Source organism: Physeter macrocephalus, chromosome 1, assembly GCF_002837175.3.
Source record: "Physeter macrocephalus isolate SW-GA chromosome 1, ASM283717v5, whole genome shotgun sequence".
NCBI lineage: Eukaryota > Metazoa > Chordata > Mammalia > Artiodactyla > Physeteridae > Physeter > Physeter macrocephalus.
In genome coordinates this window covers 135,413,189-135,426,082 of record NC_041214.2, presented here as the reverse complement: position 1 = coordinate 135,426,082, position 12,894 = coordinate 135,413,189, and the positions used below count along the sequence as shown (strand labels likewise).

General features: G+C 36.8%; 1 long non-coding RNA gene across 4 annotated transcripts in view; it reads right to left on the bottom strand.

The window, feature by feature from the left end:
• Positions 1 to 12,894, bottom strand: part of LOC114486954 (uncharacterized) — a 217,973-nt gene that overhangs the window by 198,405 nt on the left and 6,674 nt on the right. For 2 of the 4 annotated variants that reach the window (XR_008617875.1, XR_008617877.1), the window contains exons 3-4: positions 7,345 to 7,406; positions 5,410 to 5,472 (exon numbers count right to left, since the gene is read on the bottom strand). The exons of the other annotated variants lie outside the window; for them this stretch is intronic. This is a non-coding gene — a long non-coding RNA (uncharacterized lncRNA). The remainder of the gene's footprint in view (positions 1 to 5,409; positions 5,473 to 7,344; positions 7,407 to 12,894) is intronic. 4 annotated transcript variants of the gene reach the window in all.

Below are 12,894 nucleotides of genomic sequence, written 5' to 3'. Positions count from 1 at the left end.
AAGACATTTTTAATAATATCCCAATGATCTAATCTTTTAAGGCTCTAATATTTCACCCCTTTTTTTTTAAAGCAGACATTTTAAGGACTGGTGAAGAGCAGTCATTAGAAACATACATCTCTGAAGCCATAATAGTTTTATAATTTGTTCTGCCTCACAAATAACCACAGCCAGTCTTCCAAGAGGACAATCCTTTAAACCAAATCTCTAACATTACAGCGGCTTATGGCTATTTCAGATAATGGGAGCTGTCCAGTGTGTGATGTGTTCAGTCTCTTCTATTTAGGGAGGATCTGTAGTACTAATAATCGACTTGAAAATGAGCTCTGCACTAGAAATTCAGCAGTGAATAATGGAAATAAGTGAGCTTTCAAAATTTATTGGAAATTTCATTCTGAAGGTCAGAGAACGTATCAAGCACAACAGCAAGTGTGCATTTTTAATAGTATATCATATTCTTATGAGACTCTGCTATAAAGCTTATTGTACTTCCCTTTCAAAAAAACTGGTTAGGGACTTCCTTGGTGGTCCAGTGGGACCTGGGCTCCCAATGCAGGGGGCCCAGGTTCAATCCCTGGTCAGGGGACTAGATCCCGCATGCTGCAACTAAAGATCCCACACACTGCAACGAAGATCCGACATGCCACAACTAAGACCTGGTAAAGCCAAGATAAATAAATTAATTTTTAAAAAAAAAAACTGGTTAAAGAGACTTCAATCAACACCTACTTTGTAGATTTGTCTAAATTTCTGTAATAAAAAATTAGATGTAATAGAAGAAAAAAAATCTCTGGATTTTTTCCCTAAAAAAAGAAAAATCTCCCAAAATATGTCCTTTGTGGACCTTGTCATGAGTCATATGTGTATAGAAACACACTTTATCACTTAAAAGCTATGTCATCTTGAACAGGAATGAGAATTTGTCTGATTCTCAGTTTCCCCATTTTTAAACTGGAAATAATAATGTCTATTTCACAAGTATTATATAATGTATGCATAGCAGAGGCTTTGCCATGTGCCTGGTCCATCAGTGATTCCAACTGGTGTTAGATAATTCCCATGCTGATGGCAAAACTCTACCCCAAGTGTCTGTCCTATTTCTCAACTTTTCTGCCTCAGGACTTGTTCTGAAGATGTAAAATTTTTCATCCTTCTGAGAACATTCCAGAAACATGGAACAGTTAACAACCAGAGGGGTCAACCCTCAACCAATGAGGAATGGGAGTCAGTGGATAAATGCCTCAGTCTTCCATTTTTGAAGGGACAATTCTGAAGCCCATTCTATACATTTGTTTGGAGGGTCCGCAGTAGAATTGAGCACCAGTTGCCCATAGCAAAACTGGCTCAATAATGTACCCTTAATTAGCTTCCAGGAGTCATCTCTCTAATAGATTACCTTCTCCCAAATGCTTATCTCAGACTCCGCTTTGAGGGGAAAAAAAAAACGAACTAAAGGGCTTTTAACAGTGCAAGTACATAATATGTGGTTGGTACATGATGGTTCCCTTCCCTGCATCTCTTCTTAAATGCCATTCACTCTACTGATGAGTCAGTTTTCCAGTCCTTATCAAGGACTTACTCTTGGCAAAATAATGCTCTAGATACAACTATCCAATATGGTAACCACTAGTTGACACATGGCTATTGAGGACTTAAAACGTGGGTACTCCAAATTAAGAGGTGCTGACAGTATAAGCTTTACAACAGATTTTGAAAACTTAGAATAAAAAAAGAATGTAAACTATCTGATTAATAATTGTATGTTGATTAGTTGAAATCATAGTATTTTACACACACTGAGTTAAATAAAATGTATTATTAACATTAATTTCACGTTTGTTTTTACTTTTTATAATGTAGCCACATTACTAAAATTTTTAAATTACATTAGTAATTCAGCCTGGCTGAATTAGAAAAATGCATAGAGGCATGAAACCTATCAAAGTAATAAGCACTCCTACTGTTTCCTTAGTTTCTTGTTGGTCACAGTTCTTATCATTAAGAATCTTTCAGTCTGAGTGAAATCTTTCTCCCATTTCCCAGTGTCCGGAACATAATAAGTATTCAGTGTTTTCTTCTGCACAAATAAATTAGAGATTTCATTACAAGAAGAAATAGGAGGTGAATTTTATAAAATAGGTTGGTGTTGGACTATACAGGATGTCAATGTAATTTATTTCAGAGACAATATAACATCCTTGAAGGTTTTGGTACTATTTATTAGAAAGATTCATGTGGAATCAGTATGTAGGATGCAAAAGTCAGAGTGAGACTAAAGCCTAGCTGGAAGGCTATTGCAAAATGCTGGGGAGGTCACTAGAAGGGAGTAGCCATGACAATGGAAGAGAATCAGATCATAAGATAAAATTAAGAAAATGCTAGAAACTGATTGGTTCTTGGTGGAGAAAGAAGAGAGGAAGGAATGTTTTCATGTCTTCATTGCAGTATGAAATCCATTAAAAATCCATGCTCTATAATTACTATTGTAAAAAAAAAAAGTTGCCCCAAGAACTTTTCCTCACTCTATTCATTCTAAGGCATTTTCTAACTCAGTAAAAGAAAATTTACTGCAGAACAGCAGAAAAGGATGTCATATTCTTTACTTTTAGCTTCAAAAGCAGTGTTCCAGGACAACAAAGACATTGCAAAAGTACTTGCAGAAAGAGACTACATCATTCCTCTCCACTGAAGCTTCCATGCCCAGAAGATAAGAGCCTTCTGATTAGGATGAAAAGGAGTCATGAAGGAGAAGCAAAGGGGTTAAACGCACACATGAGGAGGATTGGAACAGGATCTTCTGTCCCAAGTGTGTAGCTTAGGGAGACAGAAGGTTGGAGAAAAGTGTGGTGTTCTAGATCTACCACTTCAATTTGGTACCCAGGACAGAAATGATGGTGTGGGCCTCTCTACACCATAATAACATCGAGCCAACAATTACACATGGCTGGGTATGACATAAGGGAACAATGAGGCTCTGATTCTACCTTAAACTTGCCACCGAGAAGTGGACAAATAAACTTTCCCCACTTCCCCAAGAAGGGCTCAGATGTTTGTTGAAGGAGACAGCTGAGGGCCAACGGGGCTTAAATTTGTAACCAAATGCCAGTGTGAATCATGGAACTGAGGTTTTTACAAGCGCAGAGATTTCAGAAGGTGACCTTAGGAAGAGTGACAAATACTACGACCACCAGATTTTGAAATTTTGAAATACTACGACCACCAGAGCAGATACTCTGTCTCCCTGACTTCCCACCTCAAGTTCAATCCTATCATTATCATAAATATGCCTTGGAACAGGAGTGCCACCCTAAAGAGAAGGAGAGGAAAGTAAAATCCAGAACTGACACAATTTTAAGCTTGACTGAGAAAGTATGACAAAGACTGAGTTCACCTGGAAATGACTAGATATCATTTTATAGCATCAAGAGAAATCAGGCATATAATAGAAACTAAATGTAAAAATGGGAAAATAAAATGTTACCTGTTTTGCATATATGATTTCAGGGCCCACGAAAATTATACTTACAGCAGGTATAAAGGAATTTACTGCATTCTTAAAAGGATTAAGAACTCTCTTTGAGGAACTATAACATATTATATTTAAAAAATAACATAATAAATCATTGAGTGAAATGCTTTGACACTAAACTGAAATTAACAAAGTGAACTGCTATTTTCCTCATGCCTGGCCTTCCCTCTGAGGCATGGTCTGATTCTAATTTAGTGAAGAGTTTGAATAACTAAGGTGATAAGAGTCACTAACCAGTATTCTTCAGTACAGGGTATTCCAAAGATTTCCAGGCCATTCTTGGGCCAAAGTCTAAAGGACTCCAAAAAAAAAATGCATTAGGTGTTGAACGTAACCTAATAGTTAAGATAAACTCTAGAGAAGCGGTTCTTAATGGAGAAGATGGGGGAGAGGCAGCAGGTAGCTGGCAGGGGATGGGGGGAGGGGGAAGGAGGTGGCAGCCCATGGGACAGTTGGCAATGTCTAGAGATAGTTTTGGTTGTCATAACTGAGGGTGGTGCCACGAGCATCTAGTAGGCAGAGGCCAGAGATGCTGCTAAACATCCTACAATGCATAGACAGTCCCCACAACAATCAATAGTCAAAATGTCAATAATGTCAAGGTTGAGAGACCTACTCTAGAGGTGAGTGAGAAGCCTAACCACGCTGAGGATCCTGGCAGCTTCATAAAGTTGACCTATCACTTTGAATTGTTAATATAAAAAATTTATTGTTCACCGGATCTGTTGTTCTGGGAAGAGCTTGGACAGAACTTCTAGAGTTTTACAAAAAATACTTTTTCTTTTAAAGGGTTCTTCATGATGATAATGATAAAATTCAGGTGAACTTAGTTCTAGTCATAGTTTAGAGCAAGAAAGACACAGATAACAATCTACTCATCTGTCTATTTTGCATTCTATATTCTGGGCACTTAAATATAGTTATCAGGGGAAGGACAGAAAAGAGGGAAAGGAAGAAGTCTGTAAGAGAAAGAAGCTCAATATTATCATTTCTATTATACTGGGGAATGAATAACTAGGTCATTTAGTAATATTAGCTTTGAAAAATATAAACTTCAAATTTTCAAACTGTCATTAGATTGTTTTAAGAAATATTTTAAATTCTAAATAAAAATAAAAATAGTCTTTAAATACTTTCCTTTCCTCCTTTGATTGTAGAATTCAATTAATAAATAAATACATCGCCTCCCTCTTAATTTCAGCAATCTGTTCTTGAATAGTTCAGTAAAAAATACTTACTGTGAACCTAATTACCATGATTTTAATGGGAAAAATTATAATGTATATGTCAACCACAAACCCACAGCCAATTTCCTAAAACGCAGTAAAACACCCCTAAATAATTAACGAACCAGCATGTTAGAACATAAAATGTTTAAATATTACTTCCCAATAACCAATAAATCAATATAGCTAATAATTTAGCAATATACTGAACATCTCCTCTCTGAAGACTCAAGAGCTTTTCAAATATCAACATGTGGGTCTGATGTTGTGGCTGAAATAACTCAAAAACACTCCTATACATTGTTTCATTGGAAATATTTTGTTGATTTTTCATTTCACTGACAATTAACAGTGCTATGTACTTTTTCATGTGCTTACAGGGTATTTGTATATCTTCCTTTGTTAAATTATGTTCAAGTATTTTAGCTATTTCTTTTATTTAATTGTATGTATTTTTACTATTGAGATATAAGAGTTGCTTATATATTCAAGTCCTTTGTCAAATATATTACTGTGAATATTTTTCTCCAGTCTATAGCTTGTTTTTCATTTTTTAAGTATCTTTCAAAGAGCAGAAGCTTTTAATTTTAATGAATCCAATTATTTAATTTTTACTTTTACGGTTAGTGGTTTCTATAAGAAATTTTTACCTACCTCTAGGTCACAAAGATATTCTCATGTTTCTTTCTTCCAGAAGCTTTATACATACTAGAATGGCTGAAAATAAAGGTTGACAACACCTAATATAGGCAAGAATGTGGAGCAACCAGATCTTTCATAAATTGCTGCTGAGAATTCAAAATGGAACAAGTACTTTGGAAAATTGCTTGGCAGGTTCTTAAGTTGTGAAATGTTAAACGTATACCTATTCTATGACCCAGCAATTCTAGGTATTTATTCAAGAGAAATGAAAACGAGTCCATCAAAAATTTATACAAAAATACTTACAGCGACCATATTCATAATAGCTTAGAACTGGAAGCCACACAATTGTCCAACAAGAGGTAGCAGGAAAACATATTGCAGTACTGTATATTCATACAATGATAAATGAACTACTGCTACAAACAATAATATAGATGAATCTCAAAAATATGATGAGCAAAAGAAGCCAGACACAAAAGAGTTCATACTTTATGGTTCCACTTATATGAATTTCAAAACAGGTAAAACTAATTGATATTGATAGAAATTAGAATAGTGATTGCCTTAGGGTAGTGGGAAAGATAGGGGATTGAACAGGAAGGGATACAAGGGAACTTTCTAAGGTGGTGAAAATGTTTTATATTTTGACAATGGTGTGGATTGCCTGGGTGTATTGATTTATTATTGACTTGTGCATTTCACCACATGTAAATTACACCTAAAAAATATAGAGCATATTATATTTTAGAAGCACAAGTATAAATTCTTCCTACAGCTGAGATATGTACACTTTAGGACATATTAAAAGTCACAGGCATTCTACTAGAAAAATGTTAAACTAGGAGAAATCCTGTTGGGGTATGCCTGTATTCCCTACATGCCTGGGAAGATCTGTCTTTGTCTATGCCCTTTTAGATGTATTAAGTAGAGAGTCAGATTATGTGCTGAAGGTTGTTTCACTCTGGATTACCCCACTTTAACTCAGTAGGAATTCCCAACAGTAGGGATGTGTTCTCCACTACATTTGATCTGTACTACTGGGCAAGTGCCAAGAGTTAATTCAATCTCTACGGAAAGTTGTAAATACAAAACATGGAATAACAGGGTTTTATTTATAAAATAATAAGGTTGGAAAATATTTTTGTTAGCTATAAAATTACATGTAACCCACTCTAGCTTTTCAAGAACCAGGGTGAGTGTACACTTGATCAGTGACCAAGATCTGCTAAGACTCCAACTCAGTCTTCACAGTACAAAAGAGACTACATAACTGCAGGTAAAGCATTAACAAAACCTCTTGTCCTTTATGAACAAACTTGACCCTGGTTAACTTTACAGCACTGTTTCTCTGGAAACCTGAAAAAGGTAGAATGGAAGTGGTGCTACTAGGCAAAATTTCTTATGATAAAAAAATTACAAATTGCATCTGGCAGAGAAACTATACATGAACTATAAAAACCTGGTGGGAAACCACAGTTTGGGGTTCCCTGCATGTGATGACTCTCATAACAAGGCAGACCCCTTGCAGGGACTCTAGAATTTATGATTGGGAAATTCAGTGCTGTTAGACTCATTCTCATCTCTGTCCCACGGATAAGTCACTCTTCAATGCCACAACATAAAGTGGAGGTAGCATCTGCTCCTGTACAACAGTAGGAATGTCATTAACATAAAATAATATATGAAATACTTTGACCTCCTCAGAAGAAAATCAAAACATGTTTTGGTACAGGCATAGCTGCTAGCCTTACGTCCCCGGACATTTTTGACAATATTCTATTTTTTGTTTTCCTCTCAGATATATACTTAAGCAGTTCCTCTTTTTAAAATACTAAGTTTATGTGTATCAAAGATGAAAATTATAATCTTCCCCTACATCTGGTTAACTGAACCTAGCCATTAAATATCACAAACCAGAAGCAAACAAAGGAAAGAGTCAAATACCTTTAGAGAAGTTAGTGATCAGAGAGTAGACAGAAACAAAGAATGGAAATCCCCAAACCATTCTAAAGCAGAGAAAAAAAAATTAAGGATATTTAGACTTAAAGGTACTTGATACAAACTTTAAATAAATAAACTAAGAGTAGCTCCTGAACAGTTTCCCATGAGCATATAAATTAATCTATCTGTTAAGTCTATCAGAAATCAGTATAATACTCTAAGTCACTACCTTTTTTTGAGTTTTCCTATATAAATCTTTTTCCTACAGAAACTTTTAATGAGCCCAACATAAAAAGTAAGCCAATGAACCTAATATTATGATGCACTGTAGAGAGACTGAGACTCATCCTGAGAATACATGAATTTGTCATTTGAACTTTAATTTTGAAAAAGGGCTGGATATAGTCATCTTCTCTTACTGAGTTCCAGACAGAAAGCCCACATCCTCATTTGTCAGCTAACATTACCATTTGCACATATTGAATGACTTTGCAAAAAAAAAGGTTCAATGTATCAATGACTAGATAGCTACTTTGGGAAGATAAAGCTGCAGGGCTTTTTTAATTTAATTTTATTTTTTTATAAATGTATTTATTTATTTTTGGCTGCATTGGGTCTTTGTTGCTGCACGCGGGCTTTCTCTAGTTGTGGCGAGCTGGGGCTACTCTTTGTTGCAGTGCGCGGGCTTCTCATTGTGGTGGCTTCTCTTGTTGCGGAGCACTGGCTCTAGGCGTGCGGGCTTCAGTAGTTGTGGCACACGGGCTCAGCAGTTGTGGCTCATGGGCTCTAGAGGGCAGGCTCAGTAGTTGTGGCTCATGGGCTTAGTTGCTCCACAGCATGTGGGATCTTCCTGGGCTAGGGATCGAACCCATGTCCCTTGCATTGGCAAGCAGATTCTTAACCACTGCACCACCACGGAAGTCCCCTGTTTTGTTTTATTTCTGAAGACAAAAAGCCACTACAGTTTTCCAGATGATTAAACTGAAATATTTAACAATCTGCAATTCTAATTTATTTTCTAGGCATACATGCAAATTTTACCAATAGCCTGTAGCAAAGTACTTAAGCTGCCACAAATTGATCAACACATTCTAGCCAGAGTCAGTTCCATTCTCCTGGGTGTTTAAGAAGTACCTAGGGGTAGAGATGGAGGAGAAAGAGGAAGACTAACCCACTCGACTCCTTAACACCTATAATCTTCTCCACCAATGAGTTTATGTCTGAGTGGATAAGAAATAAACAATATGGCCAAAATTGTCTACACTGGTGTCACTCCTTCTATGGCAATAGAAAAGAGCCTCTCTCAAATGGTGCCTTATAGTATAATCCACGTGGGCCCATTGCAGGAATGACAGGATAGACTACCTCTATCCAACTAGGAGTGCCTAAAAGACTAACCAGTTCCACTAGTTATACTGAATTTGAATGCTAATAAGCACTTGCTCTGTGGTAACAGTGTGCTAGATAGATGACTCTGTGATTATTCATTTGTACCCTTATTGTCAATTCCTCAAGGATATGCATGAACAGAACAGTGGTCAGTTAGTCTCAGCAGCTACTGAAGATACTGCTACTCTATCAATTAGGATGTTTCCAGCTACAATCAACAAGTAACAGAATAGCAGACCAAAAAATGATTAAATGAAGTTGACATTATTATCTTATTTTAAAAAAGGTGAATCCCAGGTTGCTGCAGTGATTCAATTATGTCACCTGGGTCCAGGTCCTTTCTATCTTTCTACTCTTCTAACCTCAGTATGTTAGCAATGTCTGCCTTCATGGTCACAAGATGGCAGGTAAAGCTTCAACATCACATCAACACAAGAATAAAGAATAGCCAAAGCAAAAAGAAGGGGGTAAGCAGAATTTTTTTTTATTTCCAGAGGTTTTTCCATTCTACCACATTTTTGCTTACCTCTCACTTGCCAAGACTGAAACTTGTCCATTGTTAGACTAGATGAAGAAGAACGTAATTTCCATAACTGGCATAGAAGAGTCCTCTATGGCTAGAGAACAGAGAACAAAGATGGATCCTCCCTGCCCTACTCTACCAATGAACAAAATGAGGATTCTGTTTACATGGAAGATGAGGAAATGGCTATAACCAGCAGTATTTGCATTAACAAAATAGTATATAGCAGATCCTGAAAAGTCAGCACACTCTCAAATCATTCATTCATTCATTTATTCATTCAACAAATATTTGGCAGGCACTATTCTCTGTCCCTGAGATATATGAGAGAAGAAAATATAACTTCCAAACCTCATGGAATTTACATGCTAGAGGAAGAAGACAGACAATAAACAATAACCATGATAAATGTATCTCATATATACATATTTCAAATATACATGAAAGTAATGATTTTTTTTAAAGATTGGGGTAAGGTGGGACTGACTGGAAGCTTTAAGTAGGGTGATCAGAGAAGGCCTCCTAAGGGAGTGATAATGATTAAACAGCAAAAGGTCAGACTGTTACCTTCCCAGTCCACCCTAATTTTTCAGATGGCCTCAAGATAACTGCGACTAAAATAAAAGAACATGTCAGAGGAAGAAAAAGAAAGCAAAAACTGAAGTACTGTATAGAATGTATCCAGAAAAAATTTTGGTTGTGCTTACAGACATATTGGAAGCATATATACTACGAGCTTACTAAGATTGAGGAAATTGTGTTGGTAAAGAATCTATGAGCCTGAGATTGAGGAAATTGTGTTGGTAAAGAATCTCTGAGCCAAAGATCCATCTGACTCTGAGCCTTAAAACAACCTATAGGCTTACAAAAAGCTGCAAAATACACACAGCCCCTAAGGGGAACATATTCCCACAACCCATTTCAGATGTGGCCAAGAAGAATAATAGATGAGGAAGGTTCTTCCAGAAGGTAGCACAAGGGACCACAGAGAGCAATGGATAAGAATTCCCTCCCAGAGAGCAAAAACAGGATGCAATCAAGGAACTTCCGCCACTGCCAGAGCAGAGGGTCTTTGAGACCCCTGCCCAGTTGGTCTCCATCAGTGCTATGGACCAATGACTGCTGTGTCTCTCATTGTTTTCTTACCTGAATAGGGGTTTTAATTTTTTGGGCCACCCTGATCTACCTGAGTTACATCTGGACCTGAGTGAAAAGACTAAACATCACTCAGAAATCCTTGGATTTGAGCTGGATACAGTAAGTAGATAGAACTTTGAGCTGTCTCCCTTGGGAAAGGTGTGATTGTGCTCTATGTGTCTTGCATGGAGAAAGGATGAATGTGAGAAGGACATACACAAACACTTGGCAGCCAGAATTGCAGGTTATGTGAGAGACAGCTAGCTGCCCACCAATATTCATCCACTCCTTATTCCTGGCACATAATTAGGTTACATTTCTCAGTCTCCCTTGCAGACTGATGTAACCATGTGACTAAAATCTCAGCTATGATATGTGAGTAGCTGTGATATGCACCTGCCTCTTCAGGACTCCAGCCTTTAAGAGAGGTGTGCCTTGTCCACACTGTTCCCTTCTCCACTGGCTGAACCTGAGGTGGTGAACAAGCCTTGACCTGATGACAAGGTGTCAGAGGATAAAAGAGTCACAAGATGACAAGATGGGAGAATCTGGGTCCCTGAATCACCATGTGGAAGATAGTTGCTACCAACCTAAAGCACCCTCGATTATTCCATGAGGGAGAAATAACCTTCTTGTTCATTAAGTCACTGATTTTCTAAGTCTATTTTTACTACAACTTAGTCTACTCTAACACAGAAATTTAACTCCCCAGCTAATGTAGAAATTATCTTCTATATAGTTTAAGATGGCAAAAAAGAACATAACATTGATACATTTTTGAAAACTTTTGTCTTAGTTAGTTTGGGCTGCTATTACCCATACCATAGAACACCATAGACTAGGTGGCTTATAAACAACACAAATTTATTTCTCACAGTTCTGGAGGGTAGAAGTCCAAAATTCAGGTGCTGGCAGATTCAGTGTCTGGTGAGATCCTACTTCCTGGTTCATAAACAACCACCTTTTCACTGAGTCCTCATGTGGCAGAAGGGAAAGGGAGCCCTCTAAGGTCTCTTTTAGAAGGGCACTAATCCTATTCACGAGGGCTCCACCCTCATGACCAAATCACCTCCCAAAGGCTTCACCTCCAAATACCATCACACTGGTGGTTAGGATTTCAACATATGAATTTGGGGAGAATATTCAGTCTATTGCAGCTTTCTTTCAAAATAGCTAAAATTTTTAAAGTTTTAAAAACTATCATTTTCCAGTTATTTTGGAAAAAAAAAAACTGTGGTGGAACCCCTCATTTCCTACAGATTATAGATAAGTGAATCATTACTATACTTAACATGTAAAATTTATCAGAATAATGAAAAAAAAAGCAGAATACAAAAATATATGCCAATGTGGTACTTAGACATCTTTACAGTGCTATGGCAATTAAAATGCAAATATATTTCAATGCCATTAAAAACTCCATTCCAAAAGCAATTACTTAATGCCTGTCCCTTGCATCAGTGGTAAATTTCTCAAGAGTAGGCACTCTCTTGCTCTCTACTGTATAACTAATACCTGGAAAAGTATCTCAAATATAAAGAGCATTTAATAAGAAATTGTTAAATGAACAAATAAATAAATGAATGATTAAATGAATGAAAAAAAGTATTTTAAAAATTGAATTAGTTTTAACTTTTGTGAAAAAGTACACGTTTAGTAGAAATTCCAAAAACAAAAAAGTTGTATTCTTTTTCACTTACCATTAATGCTATCATCTCCCATCCACAAACCTCTCTGAATTAAAGAAAAACCTGAAAATTTAAAATTTAAAATTCTGAAATTTAAAATTCTCTATCTAACTCAATAGTTACACTAATAGTTAACTCAGAAATATGTCGGGATTTCAATTTCTAGCTTGAGTATTCCACACCCAGACATCTGATATTTATACAATGAAATATAAAAATAAACCTCTGGTAAAATATTGTGAAACAGACTGTTTTCTAACTTCAGACATCAATCCCAAACTTTCCTTTTATCACCTTGAATTTAACAGCGGGAATTGTGCACATTATTAAAGACTGGATTTGAACCACAGTGGAAAAAAAAAAAATCAATAGCTTAGTAGTTAACTCCCAATCTCCTCCCAGCAATGCCAACAGTGAATTCATCTACAGACTGGAAATAGGTTTGGTTTGTTCTGCTTGCACAACAGGACAATGGATCAACAGACAGCTTACCCATAAAGTCAGCGTTACTGAAACTATAGGTGGTAAATCCCTTTAATGCAAATATTTGTAGCCCAAACTTTCGAAGGGATGCTGGTCTAAGCTTAAGAGGACCCATAATTTTAAGAGAGACATTTTCTTCAGAGTTAAGAATTCCAATAGAGCAGCACTAAACTGTGTCTATAATCCTATAAAAATTAGACTTTTTTTTTTTTTTTTTTTTTTTTTTTTGCGGTATTGCGGGCCTCTCGCTGTTGTGGCCTCTCCCGTTGCGGAGCACAGGCTCCGAACGCGCAGGCTCAGCGGCCATGGCTCACGGGCCCCGCCGCTCCTCCG